This window comes from Acomys minous, assembly GCF_964271855.1.
Source record: "Acomys minous genome assembly, chromosome: 18".
Taxonomy (NCBI): domain Eukaryota; kingdom Metazoa; phylum Chordata; class Mammalia; order Rodentia; family Muridae; genus Acomys; species Acomys minous.
The window spans coordinates 70,361,975-70,374,190 of record NC_140501.1 but is presented as its reverse complement, the minus strand read 5'-3'; the positions used below and the strand labels follow the sequence as shown (position 1 = coordinate 70,374,190).

General features: G+C 43.1%; 1 long non-coding RNA gene across 1 annotated transcript; it reads right to left on the bottom strand.

The window, feature by feature from the left end:
* Positions 1–323: 323 nt before the first annotated feature.
* LOC311589657 lies at positions 324–6,879 on the bottom strand. Its single transcript, XR_014776600.1, has 2 exons — positions 6,439–6,879; positions 324–1,043 (listed from the first exon to the last, which is right to left on the bottom strand). It is a non-coding gene; the product is annotated as an uncharacterized lncRNA (long non-coding RNA).
* Between the last annotated feature and the right edge of the window lie 5,337 nt (positions 6,880–12,216).

Sequence of the window (12,216 nt, the reverse complement as noted above, 5' to 3'; positions counted from 1 at the left end):
CTCCTGATAATATGGATGATAGTTCAGCCTTCTTGTGTGAGGAAATCCTGTTTGAGACTTTAAGAAGTCACCTGCCCTGGGGAGTGCCTTGTGATGAATGCGATGCCAAGAGATGAAGGGACGTGCTTGCTTTCTGTGGAAAGTTTGAGTGCCTGTGAGAACAAATGCCATTGACATGTGTCATTAATGTGATGACACATTAATTTTTGATTTTTTTTGTATAGTGTATACATTTGCACACATGTGAGTATGGTTACATGTACATGTGTACATATGGACGGGTGTCAGCATCTGTCACTTTCCACATTTTTTTTGAGACACAGTCTCTCAGTGAACTGAAACTTCCCAGTTGGCTAGACTGGCTGATTGATAGCTTCAGTCAATCATCTACCACCACCACCACTACCACCACCACCATCACCATCACCACTATCATCACCACCACCACCATCACCATCTCCACCACCACCACCACCACCATAACCATCACCACCACCATAACCATCACCACCACCACCACCACCATCACCATAACCATCACCACCACCACTACCACCACCACCATCACCATCACCACCACCACCACCACCACTACACTACCACCACCACCACCATCACCATCACCACTATCACCACCACCACCACCACCACCATCACCACCACCACCACCACCACCATCACCATCACCACCACCACCACCATCACCATAACCATCACCACCACCACCACTACCACCACTACCATCACCACCACCACCAACAACAATACCCTTGGTAGGGTGTCAGATGCACACTACCATGCCCTGTTTCTTATGTGGATCCTGGGAGTATGGATGGATCCTTATGCTTGCTCAGCAAGCACTTTACCAATGGATGATGCCCTTTTAAGAAATTCAAGTTGCAGATATCAGCACCTCCACTGTCACATGGTTGTCGTCTCTGTTTCATTAGGACAAGAGGGTGACTGCTTGCAGGGATGTGCTTCAGCCTATTCCTTCCTGCTTGGCCTTGTTTTCTGGGAAGTCTGCTCAGCAGTCCACCGAACTGAAAAGATTTGAGAAACAATGGGTATTGTTAAAAATCAGTAAACAGATACCAGTCTGCAAAGATGCCTAGTGAGCAGGTAGAGGGGGGAGCTGTAAGCTCTGTGCTGGAGGACAGCATTGCAAAGCCCTGGGTTCAGGACTTAGGGAATGGCTGGGGCTTGTTTTAACAGAGCCCTGTGCACTCTAGTAAGGAATAGAGTCAAGCGCTCTCTCCCAGATTGAAGAAGTGGATTATATTTTATGAACAGACTTTCTTTGATTTTCTTGTTCAGGAAGACAAGTGCTGGTGAAGTAGAAGGCACTGAGATCAAGAGTGAGAAGCTAAGTGTCTCTACTGCTGGAAAAGTGTGTACTTATCCCTGAAACAGGAAGTGGTCCTTCATGTGCCTGGGGCGGGGGAAGTATATGTGCTTATGTGCTGCTGTTTCCCGGTTTGTGTGTGCCTGCAGGGGGGTGGAGGTGAGGGGCAATGTGTTTACATGATGGTGTATCCAAGTGTGTGCCTGAGCTTGTGGAGGTCAGAGATTGACTGTGGTTGTCCATGTAGTAAATCTTAAGAATAATCTACATCTTTATTGACCACTTTTACTCTGGGAAGCAAGCTGTCCACTTCACTTCACTGTGTAGTCAGAACTAGTCCAATTGTATTGGACTCTCAATGAGTCCAGGCTGTCTGGCAGGTAAGATGGAGGGGCTACCTCCATCTCCCCAGCACTGAGATTGCCAAGTGGGCAGCACCACACCAAATGTTTTCCACAGGTGATGGAAGGAACCCAAACCCAGGGCTTTACACTTACAACTGTCTCCTCAGCCTGACCCTTGACTGTTAGTTGAAGACTTTGTGAACTATTGATGAGCATCGGCCCCTCACCCCACCATGAGTATGTGAGTAAGGGTTGGTTATAGAAGATCATTCAAAATATAATTTCAATGACATTCACCAAAATCCGGGTAACAATGCTAACAATGATGACACAGGGAGGCAAAGCGGCCAGTTTGCTTCTCAGAGAAAAGGAAGTCAACAGAGATGTTGATTATTCTAAAGGTTTGCTGCCCAGTATTTAGAACTTGACCTGCTCCCTGCCCCCAGACCAGTTTAAAATCAGCATGAATGTTGTGTAATCTAATGAGTTTGATCCAGGTCAGTTATTAAGGGCTAAAATGGATTAAACAAAAGACATTCCCTCATAACTAGAAAGAATACTTCAAAGGTGGGATTTGCTCTTGTTATGACAAAGGAAGTGGATTTGCAGACTGCCTCTGGGGCACACCCCTCAGTGACTTTTGGTTTCTCAGTAAGGAGAGTCTTTTTTTCTCTGTCTTTCTGATTCTTCCCTCCCCACAACCCAGGCTCTGGTCCAGAGTCTCCCTCAGGTTAGAGATGCAAGTTAAGAGGATCTGACTGTCAACATCTTTTCTTGTTTTTTAAAGACCAGGCAGCAGGCATCACCACCATCAAATGAGCAAATGACATGCCTGGGCTCCTAGCAAGGAGTAATGTAGCAGGGGACCTGCAGCAGGTAAAACAGGCCACACTGTACAGACTCAGGGCTTGAGATGCTGACATCAGGACACATGGAACACTCTATCCTGGTACCTCCATTCTGTGTGGAAATCCTAAAGAGAGAATCCAAACAGGAGCCAGGAGATCTAATAGATTTTTTTTTTTTAAATCACTCCATCAACATTTCCCACTGCATAAACTTACAGGGTCAGGACTGGGCTCTGGGGTTCATCTTCAATACACTGACCTTTTATAGTACCGATGTAGCCCAACAAAATGGGTTGGTGGTGAGTTGGTGAGTGCAAAGGCCAAACACAAGGTTACAGCATGAATGAGTGGAGAAAAGTAGATTGCCTGTGGCAGGTAAGAGGCCTCTCAGAAGTTCCCTGGGGAGGTGGTGGTGGGGATTGAGGATTTTATTTGGGAAGCATACACATATTTGTACTAAGAGAACTTCGAGGGTGAGCACATTACTATGCATGCTCAGTTTAAGGTAGGAATTTAAGAAGGAAAAGGCTGGGGCTATAATACAGTGAAGAGTGCTTGCTTTGTTTATTTGAAGCCCTAGGTTCTAGGCCAGTCCTGGGAGTCGAAAGGAGAAGGGGTTCCATTGTGCTGCTTGTCCTAGGGCCTTGGCAGAGGCACAACAGTCAAGCCACCAGTTGTAAGATCCCTTTGGCTACATCACACATAGCTGCTCCACCTGCACTGGCACCTTCCCCAAGCGGCCATGCACATACACACATGGCTGCCTTTGGCCCCACCCTGCCTCCCTGCCTGCCACAGCACTTTGCCCAAGCAAAATGTTGCTGGCGGTAAGACCCCTTTGCCATGCCACACCACGCCATTCCATGACATGCCATTTGGTGCTTCCAGGACAGGAAGATCTGTCCACGCTAACCTGACATACTAATCTTCCCATCAGAATAGCAGCTGACTTCTCAATGTCTTTTAAAGCCAAAACAGCTTGAAAAGCAATGTACTTCAAGTCCTAAAAGACCACAGACCCAAACACTGACCAGTCTACTTGGTAAAACTATCTCCTATAATTGAAGGAGAAAGAAACTTGGCACCATTAAAAAAAAAAACCTAAAGGAATTCATGTACAAACCCAGCCCCCAAAGAGAACACTGCAAGGAGTCTTTTGTACTAAAAAGAAAGATAAGTATATCTAAAAGGTTACAGGAAGAAAAAAGTAGTACTATGACTGGATATAAAATGGTACCAAGAAAGCAAACACCATAAATGCAACAAAATGACAACAATAAACACACACTTTTAAAATGATAACTAAATATTGATGGCCTTAACTCCAAAATCAAAAGCCATAGGCTAGCTGATTGGATTAGGAAACAATATCCATCTTTTTCTGTCCTCAAGAAATACACTTCACCTGGAGGATGCACAGTGAGTGAAAAGATGGAGAAAAGTATTCCAAGCAAATGAGACCAGGACACATGTAAGCATCCCTGCCCTGACTTGACAAGATAGACTTCAAAGCAAAACTAATCAGAAGAGACAAAGGTCATTTGATTCTGATTAAGGGCACAAGCTTTCGACTTGTTGGTCGGGGGAATATATTTAAGTACAACACATCTTCTAGGAATTCAAAGCCATCATGGATTTTGGAATATATATATATATATATAGTCATACACTTGAATATACACAAATAGTAACTACACAAGTAGTAACTACTACATTAGAATTACTCTTAAAATGTTTAATTCCTCTGGAATAGCAGTAAAAGTAGTGCTGGCATACAAATGCTGTATAATAGCCTCTCTACATACAGTTGTACAAATGCTTCAAAAATATCTCCCACTGTTCTCCAGATGTTGACTTCAATTACGCTTATAATAATATTACTTAAACCTGTATGAACATAAAACTAGTTATGAGCTCCTAACGTCGTAGTTCTTATTCAATTATAAAAACCGAGTGAATGCACTAATTACAAACAAATTGCAAAACCAATAAAATTCAAATTAACAACATTAAATTAATGTGACACAAAATGTCGTATTGAAATTGAATTACCATATACAACATAACTATGGTGAGGTGCTGGAGGCCCCTCCCACATTCTTTTGAGTTAGGCCCCCACTAATTTCTCTAGACAACCTTTTTCTAACTAAATACCATCAATTATTTGATGCTGGTTATTATTTTCTTTGAATGGTGATGATAATAATTTTTCATGGCTGAGATGTACCATTTCGTTTTGCCAGTGGAGTTGTAAAGACCTGTGTATTGAGTCTGCCTGTCACTCTACACATTCACTTGAAGCAGAAAAAAATGCTGTGAGCCACCTGACTACTCATTCCAGGAAACTTGGTAAGGTTTGGGCTTGACCCTTGACATCTCCATCATTAAACTAATTTTGAAAATTGAGTCCATCACAGTTAAATCAGGTGTCAAGATTTTCTTATATGTTGCCATCAGAGGATACAGATGATCCTCTGTATGAAAAAGATCATCACCTATATAAAAACAGAAAGTCAACAGCTTTTAATAGAGAGCCAGGTGGGCCCTGGATCATGTACTTGGATTTCGGTTTAAGGGTCAGAAATGCTTCAGATGCTAAGCAGTAACTATTCCCAAATCCATTCTCCTGCTACAGGACTGAATACTTGTATTAATGAAAAAAGGCAAGCTGAGTACATTGGGACAGGCCTGCAATCCTAGCTACTCAGGAGACTGAGGCAGTAGGACTACAAGTTCAAGGTCAGTCTGGGAAACTTAGCAAGATCTTATCTCCAAAGCAATAAGAAAATAGGTGTGTGTGGGGGGTGGTGGTGGATGTACTTGGTTTTTTTTTTTCATTCTTTAACTATTGACGTGGTGGTTTTAATGAGCAGTACCCCTGCCCCATGGACTCACATATTTCAACAGCTGGTCCCAAGTTGCAGAGATGGCACAATCCATTTAGAGAAAGAGTGTCACTGCAGGCAGGCTTCGAGAGTTCATAGCATCACCTCATTTCCAGTTTGGTTGGAGATGTGATTTCTCCGGTTCTTACTCTGGATGCCTGCTGCCACCCACCCCACTCTCACCCTCCCCACTGCATAATCGACTCTCCCTCTGGAAATGCCAGCCCAAATCAACTCTTTCTTCTGTAAGTTGCTTCCAGTTTGTGTATCTTATCAGAACACTAGAAAAGTAACTGATAGAGCGAGGCCAGAGTTCAGGCCCCAGTCACCTAACGAGTCTTCATGGTCTCTGTGGAGGCAGCTAGTATTCCCTGGCTGCAGATGAAGCAGCCAATAACCAGTTCATGGACCAGGCATCTCTCTTTAAGGAGTTTACAACTTAGGGAGACAACACACACATTAAAAAATATATGTTTGAGGATGTTCAAAGCTTGCTTGTGAAAATGCACATCCTCCCTAGTCAGAACACAAGGGGAAAGGTTGGAGGCTCAGCAGCATCACCTGTCATTCACACCCATCATAAAGCCTCAAGTCCTTCTTCCCTGCAGGAACAAAGTACCATTCCATTGGGTGCCACCCACGACTTGAATCGGTAAACCTGATAGCGTCTAGGGGTTGACAGTTGGCCCCTGTGCCATTAGGGTGTCTGAAAATTCTGATCATCACAGTCAAAAAACAGAGGCCATTTTTCTACTCCAGCTGAGCACCGATATATTTCAGGAGAAGCATGTGGACACAAGGAATAAAAGACATGCACAATAAAAAGGAGTGTACATTTCTGCTAAGTTCCAAGGTCCTTAGAATTAGAAAAGAAGTCTACAAACAGCAACAACAGAAAAGCGAAGCCAGTCTGATGACTTATGTGAGTAAACCTGGGTGCTCAGATCACGGGACTGCAGAAGAATTTGAGGATAAGGTACAGCTCCAATTCCAGGCAGTGGGCTCTGTGAGAGCACCTATTTGCAGGGTCCTTAAATTTAATGCCATGAAGACAGGAGGATGATCTGCCAAGATGACTGGCAAAGAACCCGATCTCTTCTTGCCTGGAACCTGTCAATCAGCAATGTCAGACCTCGGACTGGCTGGAGGTAATCCAAGTTTTTCAGTTCTGGAACGATTAAATTCAGAACAATTAAATTCAAAAAATGCAACAGTGTCATTTCAATATATGTCAGTAAAGAGCAATCTCTGTGTACTTGAGCTCATGATACTTTAAAAGAAACCATCCTGCTAGAATAATTTATAACTTTCATAATTTGAGCATAAAAATTAGTGAATATGGGATAGTGAGATGACTCAGGGGGTAAAGTTCACCAAGAAGGCCTGACGACTTGAATTTCATTGCCAAGACTCATAGTGGAAGGAAAGAACAGACTTCCAAAGTTGTCTTCTGACTTTTATAGGAGTGGCATGGCACACACACACACACACACACACACACACACACACACACACACACACACACACACACACCAAGGAATTGTGTTTTTGACTAATAAAGATAAAAATATCAACTCTAAACAGAATTGATTTTTTTAATTAGCTTTTTAAAAATAATCAGCTAAAGGACTCAGAGACAATGGAGATACATCATACTACTTGGTAAATAGTTGTTTGTCAGACTGACAATAATTTTTTTAATTTCCATATCAAACCAAAGGAAGTGTTCAAAGTTTCTAATTAGACTGTGTAGAAAATAGAAACAATATTCCTATTTTTACTTCTGCCTTTATCCTCCTAGCACAGATAGATTAGCCTATAAATAAACAACCTAAACCCTCACAACTTGGAGTGGTTTAAGTGAGAACAGCCCCTTGGCTCATAAAATTGAATGTTTAATCACCAAGGAGTGGAACTGTTTGGGAAGGATTAGGAGGTATAGCCTTATTGGAGGAAGTGCGTCACTAAGGGTGAGCTTTAAGGTTTCCAAAGATTGTCACCATTACCAGTGCGCTGTCTCTGCCTCCATCTTGCAAATCAGATGTGAGCCCTCAGCTACTTCTCCAGCACCATGCCTGCCTACCTGCCACCGTGGTCCTTCCCAGGATGCTTTTGGACTCACCCTTTGAAATTGTAAACAAGCCCCAACTAAATGCTTTCTTTTAGAAGAATTGCCATCACCACAGTGTCTCCTCACAACAATAGAAAGATACTGTGTAACCTGCTGCAGCCAATGTAGTGTCATTTGATAGACTCCAAGGAGAGATTGGAGTGGGCGTGTGCACCAGGCTTGACTTCTGTTACACTACCACTTTCCTGTGAGGCATGTGGAGGCCCACTGTGCTACAACTTCCTGGCTTACCAGACTGCATCATACTGTACAGATACAGAAGCTATCAACATAAAAAAGCTGTGGGAGGTTGTCAGCTCCTCCTGGTCATTCCCACCAGTAGAGACAATGGATCCTTTTTGACTGACAGACTTTCACAAAGAGGCTTGGAGCTGGTGTGCATTTCAACAACTATGAAGTGTATGATGATGTTCTTGTTTTCCTTCTTATCTGAACTCTTTTTTTCTAAGATTTCCTAGTTGATTTATTCAATGTGTATGAGTGTTTTGCATGCATGTATGCCTATGTACACATGTGATTTTGCAGTGCCTTCAGAGGCCATCAGAACCCTTGGAGCTGGGATTATAGTCCATTGGATCCTGGGATGGAATCCCAGTCCTCTGTAAGAGTAGAAAGTGCTCTCAACTGCTATCTCTCCAGCCACCATCATGTTTTTAACATGAATTAATTATTCTATCAGGAACATGTACCAATCAACACTTTTCATCCTAAGAAACAAGTGTGACCTCATATGATCATTATGGAACCTACCCACAAGGTCATTACATGTGTTTATGATGTCTAATAAAGGCTTGTGGTGTCTCTCAGGGGGTATTGGAGGGGCTCTTCCCAGAAGCCTGATAACTCTGAGAAGAGTCTTTCCGTATCTAAATATTGGCTGGATATTTTTTCCTGCCCTGGACAATAGTTAATAAAGCCTAGTAGATCACTCACATGCCAAGTACTATGAGTTGAATCCCAGTAAGAAAATGAGAAAGAAATTCTGTGAATCATTTTAAATCTAAACCCATTCGTTGAAAAAAAAAATGACCCTGAAGTTAATGTCATCTCATTCACTAATTGGATCTTCTTTGCATAGCAAAAAAGGTTCTACACCAAAGGCATAATAATTCTATTAGAAAGTTAAACCATGATATTGTACAGTTCGGAGGCTCTGAATTCATATTTAATTATGCAAGTAATGTAATTATACAATCACTTCTCATCTGATATCAAGAGGAAAAGTTCTTGGTGAGTCTGTGAGAGTGTTTTTTACAAGGTTTTGTGGAAGAGGCATGCAATTAATTGACGCTCTTAAGATGAAAATGTAAAGATATCTTTGCAAGCCTGTATCCCCTTCCATGCATGCACACTGAATTAGCTGCTTAGATCTTTGCCGTTGCTAATAGAGTTGTGGCTCCTTATCTTAGCATGGCCTGCTATAACAATTAGCACTAGGATTGAGCAAAGACCTCAGCCCTTTATTTCAGAGCTCAGCATCATTCCACAGAACAACCGAAAACTAATAAGTCAAGAATTTTGATTCCCTTAAATGCTTATAAGAATTTTTTTTCGTGTTCACTATTTCTATTTAATTCACTAACAGACAAACTTATATACTTCTCTTAGCTTTTCTTTTTTAAGTCCATGGGACAATTTTGCCTGGTAAGCTAAAGAGAAACTTTGGTTAAAATAGAATGCAATAGCAAAATCAAAACAAAGAAAAAACTCCTGTTGCCTTTCGTACTGGCACTTTTACCAATGACACCCAAACAAACATGCGTATTACCTTGCTCTGTGTTCACAGTATTAAAACGAGGGCAGGGTTTCTTGCCACCCTACCAACAGCAGGGCCTGTTCAGCCCAGTTCCTCACGCTGAATGGTGGTAACTCGCATAATATTATCCGGAGGCCCCAGATCAAAGCCTCTGTGCTCTGGAAAACCCACATTGCCATGCTTTATCACACCAGCAGGGTACACATCACCACACTCCTGCTTGCTACCTCATCAGTAGACACCTGAGTGATGTCATTCTGGTGCAGCACCTCCATGGTTGTGAAGTCCCAGGTTGCGGCTCTTTTGTCCATGCCGTAGAAGTGTCCCATGGTGGACAGGACACATTGGATGCTGTTTGGCAGAGTCTACCTTGAAGTCAAAAGTCAAGCAGCAGCCATCATCATTGTTAAAGAGCACTGTGTAGCAGTAAGGCCAGCAGGCAATACACTGTTCTCTGGGATGAATGCCACACTCACCGGTGGTGCGAGCCTGGCTTTCAGAGTTGGAAGCTGCAGACTTTTCTAGGCTTCAGCAACTCACATGGCAGTGCTGTAGCTGACCAGAGCTCTCCCTGGAGAAGATTGTGAATCCATGCACCAGGCAACCAACGGGACCACCAAACTCTGACATCTGCTAACCAAAAGGCACCTTGCTGCCATAGTGCTGCCAGCTGGCTTCTCACTCACCTCTTCAATACAGGGAGAAAACACTGTGCACTTGAAGTCATATGAGCCTGAAAAGCATTGTTAGGATGCCAGTCCAAGCTGAGGACCATGGACCCACCTGTTGTTTCCAGACTGCAAGTGGAAAGCAGAAATGAGCCGACCTCCACTGCTGACTGCAAACTCACTCTCTATGGAGAATGACCCTACACATTGGCTCTGCATGCGAATTAAACCTCATTATCACATGATGTCCGCTTGGCAGGTGGCTGGCCTGGCTCTGAGGAACCTTGGCAATACATATGTTGTGTCCCTTACCTTCCTGAGTTCATGAGCTTTCAGGTATAGGGCTCCTATTCTTGTAGGTGTGAACTGTCCAGGCATGGCCACTGACACACACAGTGCTTCCCAAGGACACAAAGCCTGGATCTGGGTACCCTAGTGTTTGGAGGACAGGAGTCACTGATGTCAGTCAGTAGATGCTAACACGATCCAGTGTACTCTGGCAGAGGAGGCAGGCCCAGAGGTGTTGGTTCAAAAAATGTTTTGTTTTGTTTTGTCAAGTCAGGGTCTCACTAGGTAGCCCGGGCTGGCCTGGAACTTGTCGAGCAGACCAGGCTGGCCTCAAATGCATAGAGATCTGTTTGTCTCTGCCTCCCAACTCCTGTTATCACCATGCCTCCCACAACTCCCACCCCAGATCTAAAATTTTGTAGAGTTTTCTGTTTTTTTCTTTTTGTTTGTTTTGTTTTGCTTTGTTTTGTTTTTGAGATAAGGCTTCTCTGTGTAGTCTTGGCTGCCCTGGACTTGATTTGGACCTGCCTATACCTCCCATAGTGCTGGTATTAAAGACGTGCTCCACCACGCCTGGCTCCAGATCTAAATGTTGAAAGCATCAAAATCTACCTGAAGTGCACACTTCCGACCTCCTTTAAAACTGCCTTTAGCAACAATAACCCTTTACAAACATGGAGGTTTGAGAGTTCTTTAACAGTAAACATGAATTCCTAGCACTAAATATGTTCTATTTGTCAAAATAGTTACATCCCTTCTTTAAATTTCCAGACATGTCTCTGGAAACAGTTGCTGTTTTACATTACTTGACTGTTTCTTTAAGAGCTGAGCTGTTTCAGAAGACAGCATAGTGGTTCAGAACCGTAGGTAGTCTGATAAGAGCAAATATGCCTGGACAATTACCTCTTGGCAACCTTTCTCTCTCCTGTCTTGAACTGTCAAGCTTCCCAGAGTACTCCACTGTCATTACTGAACTGAGTGGGCCTCCTAAAACTCCACGGGGCACCAAGAGCTCCTTAGTGTCCTTTTGGTCACTTGTTTATTTATCCCATTAGCCAGTAGTGGGGAGACCCGTGCTGGTTGTGTGGCCGTTGTTCTTTAATGTTGTTTGAAATCTTGTTTCTGGAAGGTGAGCATCCATGCTAGGTGGGCTGGAGGTATAGGAGGTAGAGATGCATCACTTGCAGTTGTGTGTCTGAGTTGGACCATTCATCTTCTGTAGAGAAGATTAAGAGTTTCCTGGCTTTGTGGCTGGGACATAAACTTGTTTTCTCACCACAGACTTAGCTGCTGGAATCAACAGACATGAGTTCTCTTAGGGTTTCTGTAGGCCAGGGTACACTGGGCCAAAAGCTGAGTCTGTAATTCTCATGGGGACCTGAAGGTCTTGTCTCAGTGCCTTAGCAGCTGAATGGTTTCATTTCCATGTGGCCCTCTTTCCCCTGCATGCTGCTGTTGAGTAGAGACCATGTCCAGCAGTGCTGTGTGAGAAAATCAGTAATTTCCCATAAACTTGCCCCAGTTACAAAGCCACTCGTGGATGGGTTGTTGCCAAGGCTGTCTGACACCAAAACATTCATTTGTGTGACTGACTTTTGCTAAATAGTGACTGCTGTATCAGTCAGTGTTCTGACAAAACAAAACAAAACAAGACAAAACAAAACAAAATGCCAAAGAGCCCATCCAAAGAGCTGCACGAAGAAAGAGCTTAAATAAGCGTTATGTCCATGGCATAGTTAGTAGGTTTAAGAGTAAGTAGGGTTAAGGAAATTAACGTAAAGGAGAGAGTTATTTGAGAGCCAGGAGTAGGAAATCTGATATCCAAAATATATAAAGAACTCAAGAAATTAAACACCACCAAACCAAATGACCCAATTGAGAAATGGGACTCAGAACTAAACAGAGCATTCTCAACAGAGGAATATGGAATGGCTGAGAAACCCTTAAAAAT